Below are 13513 nucleotides of genomic sequence, written 5' to 3'. Positions count from 1 at the left end.
TATGAGAAAGTTGATAAAGTAGGTACCTATCCAATTTAGACAGAACATTTTCATAAATTCTGGATTAAACCAGATTAACTTAGCGGCGCCCTATTTTAAACGTTTGTCCCCCCTTTTGTTTCGTGCCGAATCCATTTGAAATTGGTTTAATTTCCGCTAAAAGAAGAGTAATTTTATACAAAAATTGATTACTGAGATACGAGGGAAGTGCAAACCACTTTTACATCAACCTCACGTTCGGGCATTCTAATCATAAACTTATTGCGTGTTCGGCAGAACGCATTAAATTAATCGAATAAATCTGTATGAATTAGTGTCAAAATCTCAAGGGTCTTTTATATCGTGAAAGCATTCCGGTTTTCACTTTAGCGCTTTTATGAAATCGAAAAATCGATCTGATCAAATAGAAAATTTAGTATTCTCTGTTGAAAAGTGCAGATACTAATTACGTACAAATTTGCATGGCATAAGATCTCAAATCTAGAACATAATTGACCTAGTTAAGGCGTTAGTAGCGATCACGAGCGGAACGAAATGTGTATGCAAATTTGCGCAAAATGTTGGAATCACCAACTAACCACAATTACCGTGCACTTTGCACATTCCTTTTGTGACATTTGTGACCATTTTGGTCTCTTTAAAAAAAACTGCCTGACTGTAAAGTCCTTAGAATAATGAAATTATCAAATATTTCGAATATTGTTTGGAAAAATCATGCATTTTCGCAGTTTTTTTGGAAATATCGATGTCTTGAAAACATTGCAGGTCATTTTAGAAACTTTCCTGTATGCGGAAAATTTTGAAACCTTTACATTTTTGGGAATATGAAATGTTTGGGAAATCGCGAATGCTTTGGAAAAAAGATGTTTGGGAAGTTTTTGAAATGTTGGAAAATGGGAAATGTCAAAAGTTCTAGAAACACGAAATGCTACGGAGTCTTTTGAAATATCAAACGTTTTACACATTTCAAACATTGCAAAATGCACCACAGAACTTGAGATCTGTGTACTTTAAAAAGCTATAATTGTAGGTTCATTTTATTAAAAGTGCATAAACGGCATTCAACTTATCAGGTTGTTTTTTGCTCTGTAATCTGTTATCATATCAGTGGATTAATTTAGTATCCTTTAAATAACTAAGCTTATCTTGGCTATATCTCGGTATGATCATCGAGAAAACCATTTTCAAGCGTTTGGTAAGCATCACACGATTCCATATAATATCTATGTGAGTTACAGCATTTTTAGTGGTTAACATAAATCATACTTGACTTCTTCAAGGGATGGGGATGGTTTTTGACAGGATTAAAATCTCGTGAGAAAATTGTAGCAGTAGGTATATATTGTAACGGGTGGTCGTTTTGGAATGAAAAAAGTATTTATTCGAATTAACAAATTCGACATTGGAATTGATATCCGTTATCCTTTTAATTGGTGTATAGCCATCAGGAACAAATGCATACCTATGTGTGTTGTGGGTAAAGTGTAATCTGAATCTCGCTCATTCACTGCGGTTGTATAAAGTAATGGTCGATAATTTTTAGGAATTTGTATATTAATTTTGGTTTGAAGTAATTTTAATATTCCTAAATGAATCGACCTATGAGAATTATTTACATGAACAGATTTGTATTACATTTACAGATAAGAATTAAATCCAATCAAAGGATTTTGATTATTTTGTTTAATTGAGTGGAATTTTGCATTTAATTTCAGTAATAGGATTCGTTTGGTTGGATTAAAATTTTGTTTAACGTTCAGAGATGTGTGTATATTTTAGACCAGTGTACCAGTGTACCAGACACTTTCACCGGTTTTCTTTAGCGGCGCTCTTTGATAAGGAAGCTTAACGTATGTTGGTCTTGATACAGAAAATAAGGAACCGCTTTATACAGGAAAAATTTAAAAAATCCACAAACTTTAAAATTAGTTATCATATACAGTAAAGTATTCGGAATCACTAAACCAAACGTATAGTTTAAGGCTCGTTTGCAAACATCGCCGTGCTTATTGCGCGCGACAAAAGGACGCAAAAGCTTTACAAATACGCGAAAAGTGGATTTAAGCATCAATTACGAACAATTTTCGGAAATTCTACGAAAGAGTTTCTCGCATTTGTTTGAATACGTTAAGGTTATTAGATAGTCCTTAAATTTAATGACTTGAATCTCCCACACCGACGCTTTACGCTCAACCTAACCTCGAATCAATGTTTAAGTTCAATTTTTTTTTGTATTTTTGTAAATATAAATGTAATTACAGTTTTGAGTTATTTTTTCCGCCCTATTTACTCGTTAAGCAGCTGAGTAAATATTAAAGGTAGAGTATCTAAGGTGTGTAATTTTTTGGAATCATTTAGGGAGTAAACACGGATGCCGGCGTAATTTCCGGTTTGCAATAAATTCATTTTTTCAAGAGCTATTCAGATAAAATATTATCACAAAGTTCTATTTGCTTTAATTTTTAAATTAGTACGACTATATTACGGATTTCTAAGAATACACAAAAATTAGAATATCTCAACAACCCCTTTAGAATTAGAATTGAATATGCTCATTCGTCGAAGAACAGTCGCTAAGATGTCGTCATTCAACCGTCAACAATGAGCATTGTTGTTAAAAAGCAGCGTGTCATTTCATCGAGTTTTCTCAATCACCGTGAAAGCTTTCGTCGTTATCATCGCCTTCGTCGTTTAAACAATTCACAATCTACGTTATCGCTACCGAAAAGGGCAATATCGCCAACCACCATCGTTTAAGTTCTAGTACATGTACGTATAGATTCACCAAATCAAGATTAGAATCAATTTACTTTATTTGTATGCAATAAACACGTTAATCATTAGTCTTCTTCAATTTCTCCTTAAGCCAAGGTCATCGCAAGCTCCCGCTTCTCCATTTCTACCCTGGTTGTCCTCTAGCTCTCACAATGTATCCATGAAGATTAAAGTAGGTACCCATTAAAATGCCTTTTTCCCTAAAATTCCTTGTTCTTCCCATGTTCATTTGAAATTATACTATTTACTTTTGGAACTGCCCCTAAAGCTCTTCCCTATCACAATAGTCGCTTATAGTACAAAAACTGAATTGTTTGTTAGATTCTCACAGTCTGCGAACAGGAGTTCGGCCAAAATACGAAAATTTAGAATCCGTTTCTCTTTTTTATAGAAATAGTTGAATCTGGAGGATAATAAAATGAATAAAAGAATTTAAAAAATGGATGTTTGACCTATCTATCTACAATGAGCGGTGGTGGTAAATTTAAGACATTGGTTTTTAATGGGACACCCTTGGTTTGAATTTGTTGATTAATATCCATATTATTTTTGATTTTTGGTACATTTGGATGTAGTTCTTATATGCAAGGAGTCTCGACAAAAGTCGATTCCTTTGAGAGTGTAAATACTTGTCTATAATGAGTATTTAAACACTGCCCACCGTTTTTAATGTCACACACCAAGATGCTTATACATTTGGGATCTTTACGTGTACCTAAACACAAAATGATTATTACGTTTCTAGTTGTATTCAAGTGGTTTGTTTTTTTCTTTTTAAAAGATTGATTCGTAAAATTGTTAAATGTAGGGCAATTTATCGTTTATTAACGAGCTCCTAGCGAGTTCGTGATTTTGGACGTTCTGTCCGTCCGTCTGTGGACAAGATAACTCCCGAACGGTTTCGAATTTTCCAATCATAATCATCATAAGAAATATTAGATACACAAAACAATCCTGTAGATCTAAAGCTATCCCACCCCTATTATGAGCAACTGTTGGATTATTTATTTATTTATTTATTTATTTATTGTTACAAACTACACAGGGCACAGCCCTAATTACGTAGCAGGTATCTATTATCTATTAATTAAGGGTTGCTGAATAATAAGTATATAATCTAATAATGACATTCAACTAAAAAATGCTACAAACTTTCACCTACAAAAAATTAAAACAAGTTAAAAAGTAATCGTAAACGATTTACATAAAGCGCATTTCCACTTGCATTCATTTCCCATTTATAAGATGCAACTTCTGTTAAAATCGTAAAAATCCGGCCACAAATATGAAAGATAGCGTTGCACATGGGCAATCCATTTTTGACGTGTTACTTCAATTTCAGTTTATGAGAAGAATTTCATTTCAATGCTTTTCTAAATAAGAAAGTTGGAACTGCGCATGCGCAAACCTAAATTTTAAAACTAATGTTAGATTTTCCTTTGTTCCAAGCGCCTAAGTATCAAATTTCAGTTAAATGGTGCCATAGATAAAAAAGTTGGCACTGCGCATGCGCAAAAGAAAATTTTGAGACTGGCGCTCGATGATTCTTTATTCCAAGTGCCTATGTATCACATTTCATTTAAATTCTTCCATAAATAAAAAAGTTGGCACTGCGCATGCGCAAAACCAAATTTTGAAATTGGCGTTTGATTTTCCTTTATCCCAAGTGCCTATGTATCAAATTTCGTTTAAATTCTTCCATAAATAAAAAAGTTGGCACTGCGCATGCGCAAAACCAAATTTTGAAATTGGCGTTTGATTTTCCTTTATCCCAAGTGCCTATGTATCAAATTTCGTTTAAATTCTTCCATAAATAAAAAAGTTGGCACTGCGCATGCGCAAAACCAAATTTTGAAATTGGCGTTTGATTTTCCTTTATCCCAAGTGCCTATGTATCAAATTTCATTCAAATTCTTCCATAAATAAAAAAGTTGGCACTGCGCATGCGCAAAACCAAATTTTGAAATTGGCGTTTGATTTTCCTTTATTCCAAGTGCCTATGTATCAAATTTCATTCAAATACTTTTATAAGTAAAAAAGTTTGCAATTCGGTTTATAAATGGTCGAGATGCGAAAAGGGCACTGTGAATTTTGAATCGATTCGATTCAACTTTTGGCATTGCGTATTATATGGCTAAAGCTATGTCCATATTGAATTTCATGCAATTCAGTTCATAACTAACGGAGATGTAAAAGCGATCGAACATTTCTAAACAAAGTTATCGTTCACACGGACAGATAGATGGACAGACAGACAAAGGAACAGACGGAGAGACCAACCGGCAGGCGACAGATAGCAATGCAAAATTATAAACGATCTCTAGGATCGTTAATAAACGGCAAAAGTGTAAAATTATGGAACATGTAAAAAACGGTTTTTTGTTTTTTTTACAATAACTTTTTTTGTAAGCGGTACAGAAAAAATTCCTTCCTTGGTACAAGACTCGACACCTTAACGAACCAAATAGCGAAAAAAGTAGAACAATAGCTCTTAAGATAAAGAACTAGTAGCGTCGCAAAGTTAGCGGACGGACGGACGGACGGACGGACAGCCGGACTGACGGACGGACGGACGGACGGACAAAGTGGCCACAATAGCGCATTTTTTTTTTATTTTTGTGGAAATGCGCTAAAAATATGATACTGTTGGGGTGTAAGAAGCCTTACTAATTTTTTTTTCTTTTATCCTTAATTGAAATCATAATGTTTTATTAATTGTTTGGAAAAAATGTTAAATATTACAGTAAAGTCTAAATCTAGTAAACTAAATAATTCGTTGACAAGTCATTATCAGAAACGGTTTATTGTAAGCGTACGTGACTACAGGTACGTGTAAAAAAGGTACACTTCTGGCAGATACACGCGGAATTTTGATTTGCATTAGAGTTAAAAGATAACTATCTTTGATCCTGTAATTCAGAATATTAAAAGCCAACTGCATTAAAATTTTCTCCTATTCACTAAGCTTTCGATTTCAAAAACTTTCCTTAGTTCAACCGATCTAACACTGTTATAGTTAGGATAAGTGCCAAATTTTTTATAATAGAGAAATCGTAAAAACTTATTTTGGACTTTTTCAATTGCTTTTATTGAATTACACGTGTTCGGATGCCAAACTGTGCTAGCATATTCAAGCTTTGGTCTAACTAATGTAAAATAAAGTCGTTTAACTGTACTTATGTTTTTGAAATTCTTGGTTTGCCTCACAATAAAACCCAAATTTTGTATGCACCAGCCACTGTAATATTTATGTTCAATTTATCATCGTAAGTTACTCCAAGATCCTTTATGGAAGTTACACGTTCCAAACTTAACCCGTTAATTTCATAATTAAAAAAGAGTGTACTCTTCTTGCGCGAGAACGATAATACATTACACTTTTTTAGGTTTAGAGGTAATTTATTCAAACGGCTCCACTGATACAATTTATTAAGATCATTTTGATGATTTAAACAATCAGAAATACTGGTTATAGGCATAAATATTTTTTGGTCATCCGCGAAAAGTAAAGATTGACAGTTACTAAACTGAGAAGGCAGATCATTTATAAAAATCAGAAACAGCAAAGGTCCCAAAATAGAGCCTTGCGGTACTCCAGAATTAGCTTCAAATTTGCCTGATGTGTTACCATTAAATTTCACTGCAAGTTTGCGACTGCGTAGATAAGAAGCAAAAAAGTGTAACAAATTGTTTGATAGGCCATACTGATATATCTGATATGTCAGGCACCAATGTGTTGCCCTGTCTTTTAATTCGGTTTTCAGGTACTGATGACAAAATACTCATACAATTTTATTTCAGTGAACCAGGCGTACTTATGTTACATAGCTTGTTGTATTTACCTAAGCCCTACAGTCAGGCGTATCCTCCAAAAGCATCGCTCGAATTTGAAAACTAAACCATAGGCGTTGGATTTAAAGTTATTGAAGGGGTGGCAAGGGTGTACATTTTTAAGTAAAAGATGCAATGAAAATTTCCAGATTGGAAATTCTCTCGTTGTTCTAAGAGGCGACTTGAAATTTCGACTTCAGTTAACTTGTACATCTTTCCGCACCATAAAAATCCTTGGATATCGCTTGAAATCCCTTAAGATTCCCGAGAATCACTTGTGATCAACACTGTAAATCTCTACAAATCCCTATACTGTAGATTTTACAGAGATCCCTCGACGTCGACCTTATGCCAAATCAAATCAATTTTTCTAAATAAATTTAAGGTTTAAAATGTGTCGTTTTTTTCAGAAACAACAATAGATAGAAGGATGACACTTTCGGATTTACCGTTTTTTAGCTTTTTCTGATTCTGTATTCCAAAATTCCTACTCTAAGATGTGCACCCGAAATTTAGTAGCTGGGAAAATAAGAAGTCGGAAAATGGTTTTGAAAATTCGAAACAAAAATTCCAAATTCTTGGTTGGGTCAGAAAAATGTACAGAATTTTGTGAAATTTGGTAAGTACACTGGAAGAACAAATTTGTCGAACAGTTTTTTTTAATAAAAAAAAGTATGCTTTATCGTTGGAACTCGGAAAAAGTGGAGCGCATGCGCAAATCGAATGTAGACCATTCGTAGTTTCTAAGAAAAACGCTATGAAGGAAATACACGTTTTGAAGCACTAGGAATCCGAGTCAAACAAAATCTTGATGATGTCGGTCTGTCAGTCCGTATGTATGTCCGTATGTCCGGCAAAACGGCTAAACCGATTGGAACCAAATTTGGTACACAAATTCATAGGCATAAATGGGCAGAATCGCCCCCGCGCAGGTTTACGGGTGGTATCTGTGCTAGCTACAGCAATTTTTTTCAAAATGTGATAAACTATCCCAACAGTTGTCCCGGAAAGGAATATAATTTCTCCCTCCGATTGATGCTCATCCGGAAGTTTTTGCAGCAATAATTAGCACAAAATTATAGGAAAAGAAAACTGACAATATGAATAATAATAGTACCATATTGCCAATTGGCGACAGTAATTGGCACAATCCGAGCACAAATTATACGAAACTTTGAAGAAGGTAGGTACTCAAAGCATTATTAGCACAAATTTTATACTGGTAGCACAAATTAGCACAAAATTATGCCTTTCATACCGTAACACTATAAACAAGGCTTTTCTTTTTCGTTGTGGACATTTGACTACAAATTATTTCCTTTGGTGCTCCAATTATCATACAGTGAGGCTCCGTTAACTTAGCACCACCATTTCAAATTTTTGACCAAAGACAGATTGCGCTAGAATCTCTATGGCTAGCGCCAGCTAGCGCCACTTTGAGTTCAGCTAGCGCCATTATAGATTTTGCAGAAAAGCCCTTGACTTTCGGGGGGTGCTATGTTAACGCTAGCACCACCATTGCGTCCGATCACTTCCGAAAGCAAGCGCTGTGTTTGTCAGACCTAGCGCCAGCTAGCGCCACAAATTTTAGAGCTAGCGCCACCCCCCAATAGTGAGGGGAGCAATTTTTCCTAGCACCACCATTTTGTATTTTCATGTAAAATTTTGACGTTTTGTGTTCTGCTGACCTAGCGCCAGCTAGCGCCACTTTGAGTTCAGCTAGCGCCATTATAGATTTTGCAAAAAAGCCCTTGACTTTCGGGGGGTGCTATGTTAACGCTAGCACCACCATTGCGTCCGATCACTTCCAAAAGCAAGCGCTGTGTTTGTCAGACCTAGCGCCAACTAGCGCCACAAATTTTAGAGCTAGCGCCACCCCCCAATAGTGCAGGGGGCAATTTTTCCTAGCACCACCATTTTGTTTTTTCGGGTAAAATTTTGACGTTTTGTGTTCTGCTGACCTAGCGCCAGCTAGCGCCACTTTGAGTTCAGCTAGCGCCATTATAGATTTTGCAAAAAAGCCCTTGACTTTCGGGGGGTGCTATGTTAACGCTAGCACCACCATTGCGTCCGATCACTTCCAAAAGCAAGCGCTGTGTTCGTCAGACCTAGCGCCAGCTAGCGCCACAAATTTTAGAGCTAGCGCCACCCCCCAATAGTGCGGGGGGCATTTTTTCCTAGCACCACCATTTTGTTTTTTCGGGTAAAATTTTGACGTTTTGTGTTCTGCTGACCTAGCGCCAGCTAGCGCCACGAATTTTAGAGCTACCATCACCCTCCAATAGTGTGGGGGGAGGGGGCACCACCATTTTGTCTTTTCGGGTAAAAATTTGATGTTTTCTGTTCTTGTAGACCTAGCGCTCAAGTTAACCTAGCGCAATTATAAATCCTAGCGAGTTTATAATTTTGCGGTATCTGTCCGTCTGTCCGTTAGCACGATATCTTGATAACGATAACGAATTGACCGTTTACGATGAAATTCTGTAGATGGATTCTTTATCAAATTTGTAGATCGGAGTTCGTGAATTGGCAATGTAGACCAAAAAATAAAGTAGGCATTTTTGACATCTCTGTGAATTATGAACCGAATTGTATGAAATTCAATATGTGTATTGCTTTAGCCATATAAAACGCAATTCCAAAAGTTGAGCCTAATCGATCAACATTCACAGTGCTCTTTTGGCATCTCGACCATTTACAAACCGGATTGAAAACTTTCTTATTTATGGAAGCATTTAAAAGAAATTTGATACATAGCCACTTGGAATAAAAGCAAATTTAACGTCAGTTTCAAAATTTGGTTTTGTGCATGATGTGTGGTGCCAATTTTCTTATTTATGGAAGCAATTAAATCAAATTTCATACATATACACTTTAAATAAAAGCAAAACTAACACCAAGTTCAAAATTTGGTTTTGCACATGCTGTAGCCATACCCAGGAGATCGTTTTCTATATTTATTTACACGTCGATGCGAAAAGGGCACTGTGAATGTTGATAGATCAGGTTCAATTTTTGGAATTGCGTGTTATATAGCTTAAGCTATACGAATATTGAATTTTATGCAATTCGGTTCAAAACTCACGCATATGTCAAAAGGGCCTGACTTATTTTTTGGGATACATTACCAATTCATGAACTTCGATCTACAAATTTGATAAAGAATCCAACTACAACATTTCATCGTAATCGGTCAATTCGTTATCGAACTATTGTGCTAACGGACAGACACCGCATCTGGGATGGTCAAACTCTTTACCTTTTTTAAACCCGAATGTGCAAATCTGTCCCTCTAAGGGTCTGAAATAATAATCAAATTATTTCAATTTGAAATTCTTTACTTTTTGGATTGATCGTTCTGTTTAAAGTAAAAAGTTCCAATAAAAATACTAAAATTTGTATATAAAGTAGCAAGATTGTAACCCTTCATTTCGAAGTAAACTGACGGTGAGGTATGCAGGTACAAACTTACTTAAATCCTTTATGAATGCGCAAGAGTTGTAAATTATTTGTCACATCAAGGGTTTACAGGCGCGTCAATTGTGTGAATGTTGGTAAATATGTATTGTTAAAAAAACACCTTTAGATGGTAGTTGACGTGACGTACATAGGTATATAATTTATCAAGAGCTTGATTTTTAATCGCATAATTTTATTTTTACACGAAAATTTTGTTGCAACGGAAAAAACTCGAAACCAAAAGTGTGATCGCGACAGTTTTAGCTGGAGCGATTTTATTAATATTATGCTTTTGATCAAGAGTTTTTTCCAGGAGGCAACAAAATTTGAGTGAATTAAAAATAAAATTATCCTGACCAGGGTCGAGTGTATTTTAGGGAGATTAATAAAGACAATAAATTTTACAACCACTACATATTTTACGTATTCCTACACGCATTTTTATCGCTGTAAAAAGCTACCTAGCATTTAATCAGATAAAAAATCATCTGATTGGTTAGAATTTGAAACCTAGCCGATTGGCCGTATATTAATGGAGTGTATTAATCATATAAAATACATATGCCTTATTTGCACCATAAAAATTAGTTAGATACGGAAATTACAGATAAGTATATAAGAACTGCTTCTTTGTTTTTTAGCAGAATTAACAAATATGCTGATTAATTTAACGACTTTATATAGGTTATGAGTAGGTAGGTACGTTCGTTGAAATTTTCAAATTTTGCACTGCGCTGTGCTCTAAACGATTTAGCTCGCAATACTGTGGTAGTGAAATTAATACTGTGACTTACAAAAAGAATTGTTTAGTGAGTAGAGCACAAAACAGAAAAATTTCACAAGAAACAGTACCTAATATGGAAATTTTAAAATTAAAAATTCATAATATAGTACGGTGCAATTAGTCGACAAAACGGCTTAACCTAAACATCAAAAGTAAAAGTTTCCCATTAACTGCAAATTGTTCTATACAGTCCACATATTGTTTGGTAAAAAGTTACACCAGTTGGTAAATTAGTAGTTTTTGGTGTTTTTCTTAAATATTTAGAAAACTATGGGGTTTGGCGAGAAAAGTACCATATCCAAAATAATCTACATTAAATTGTGAATAAAAATGGTCTTGTGTATAATCTTGCTCAAGTCAACGATTCCAGAGTTACGGAGGGTGTAAAAGTAGGCATTTTTTGTATTTTTTCGATTTTCTGGAAAAATGAAATCATGTTTGAAGTAAAGAACACTGAAGATCTGGCTTGTTTTCGTTACCAGTGTTACTTGCAAGCTATTTCAAAGCATCCTATACATTCACTGTTCAAGTTGGCTGCGCTTCTCCCCACTTCAGCAGCTACCAGGTAGAACATTCATTTAGAACTTACCATTAGAAGAAGAACCCGATGAAGTGGGAATGCAAGATTGTCGAACACCTGAAGCAATAACAACACATCCTGCAACTCCCCAGGAATTACTGTCCCTCATAGTGGAAGTCTCTTGAAAAAATGGCCCCCCTTGAGAAGGTGGTAAGGTTATCGTTCCTTCAAGGACTTATCAGTAACATACCACCGGTCACTAAAGCGCAATTTGTTTTAACCGGTTTTAACAAAAAAAATAGTTTCCTTAGTGATAATCTCATATTTTTTCCAAAAGAATCTAAAAAAAAAGATGAAAAATTTCTACTGTTACACCCTCCGTAACTCTGGAATGGTTCAATTTAGCAAGATTATATATGAGGCCATTTTTGTTCGCAATTTACTGTAGATTATTTATTTTATATCGCGCTAAATAGTATAGTTTTTTAAATATTTAAGAAAAACTTATCACAACTACTAATTTTCCAACATTTACTTTTATTCAAAGTGGCTTAAAGTGTCAAATTTCATTTAAACCCCTCCATAAATAAGAAAGTTGCGCAAAATCAAATTTTGAAACTAGCGTTATATTTGCTTTTATTCCAAGTGGTTATGTATCAAATTTCATTTAAATCCTTCATAAATAAAAAAGTTTGTAATTCGGTTTATAAATGGTCGAAATGCGAAAAGAGCATTGTGAATGTTGATCGATTAGACTCAATTTTTGGAATTGCGTTTTATGTGGCTAAAGCTATACGCATATTGAATTTCATGCAATTCGGTTCATAACTCACGGAGATGTCAAAAGGGCCTTTCTTATTTTTTGGGTTACATTGCCAGTTCACGAACTCCGATCTACAAATTTGATAAAGAATCTCGTAAAGAATCCACCTACAAAATTTTATCGTAATCGCTCCATTCGTTATCGAGATATCGTGCTAACGGACGGACAGACGGACAGACACCGCAAAATTATAAACTCGCTAGGAGCTCGTTAATAAATGATAATTTTCGGTCCCCATTACACTGACTGGCCGCGTTACCTGCACCTTGTATGGCAATACTTAAATTTGTCGTAAGTAAGTGGTAGCTCTGGGTTCCCAGTAATATTGGTAATGCGTTTTCCCAGGTATTCCACAAAATTCTCTACACCAAGGTCCCAATGTCTCTACTGCGAAAGGTATAAAAATATGGTTCTGTTCTATAATATATGAACTGTATTTCCTTATTTTAATACTTGCCGCAGATTCAGCTACCACACCACTCGTTTTACTAGAAAATTAATCCAAAATATTTCAGTGGTGCCAAGTCATAAAGCTAGGAAAAACTGTCCCAGACTACTTGGGTGTGGCGCCTACTCTTAAGATTTTGACTCTATCTGGGAGATGTCAGCAAAACACAAAATAGCAAAATTGTACACGAAAAAACAAACCGGTGGTATTATAAAAAAAAGGACCCCCACAATGTTGGGGATTGGGCGCCAGCTCTGCGCTACGTTTAAAGAACACAGCGCAGCGCTTGCTTTTGGTAGTCATCGAACACAATGGTGGTGTTAGAGGCTAATAAACCACGCCCAAAAGTTAAAGGCTTTTTGCAAAATTTATAATTGCGCTAGGTTAACTTGAGCGCTAGGTCTACAGAACAGAAAACATCAAATTTTTACCCGAAAAGACAAAATGGTGGTGCCCCCTCCCCCCACACTATGGAGGGTGATGACAGCTCTAAAATTTGTGGCGCTAGCTGGCGCTAGGTCAGCAAAACACAAAACGTCAAAATTTTACCCGAAAAAACAAAATGGTGGTGCTAGGAAAAATTGCCCCCTGCACTATTGGGGGGTGGCGCTAGCTCTAAAATTTGTGGCGCTAGTTGGCGCTAGGTCTGACAAACACAGCGCTTGCTTTTGGAAGTGATCGGACGCAATGGTGGTGCTAGCGTTAACATAGCACCCCCCGAAAGTCAAGGGCTTTTTTGCAAAATCTATAATGGCGCTAGCTGAACTCAAAGTGGCGCTAGCTGGCGCTAGGTCAGCAGAACACAAAACGTCAAAATTTTACATGAAAAGACAAAATGGTGGTGCTAGGAAAAATTGCTCCCCTCACTATTGG

At 35.6% G+C, this 13513-nt stretch overlaps 1 protein-coding gene across 4 annotated transcripts in view; it reads right to left on the bottom strand.

Annotated features, from left to right (window-relative positions):
- Positions 1-13513, bottom strand: part of LOC116170487 (venom dipeptidyl peptidase 4) — an 88006-nt gene that overhangs the window by 35137 nt on the left and 39356 nt on the right. The window lies entirely within an intron of this gene.

Source organism: Photinus pyralis, unplaced genomic scaffold (genome assembly GCF_008802855.1).
Source record: "Photinus pyralis isolate 1611_PpyrPB1 unplaced genomic scaffold, Ppyr1.3 Ppyr1.4_LG5, whole genome shotgun sequence".
NCBI classification, from domain to species: Eukaryota; Metazoa; Arthropoda; class Insecta; order Coleoptera; family Lampyridae; genus Photinus; species Photinus pyralis.
This window is presented reverse-complemented; position numbering and strand designations above follow the sequence as displayed.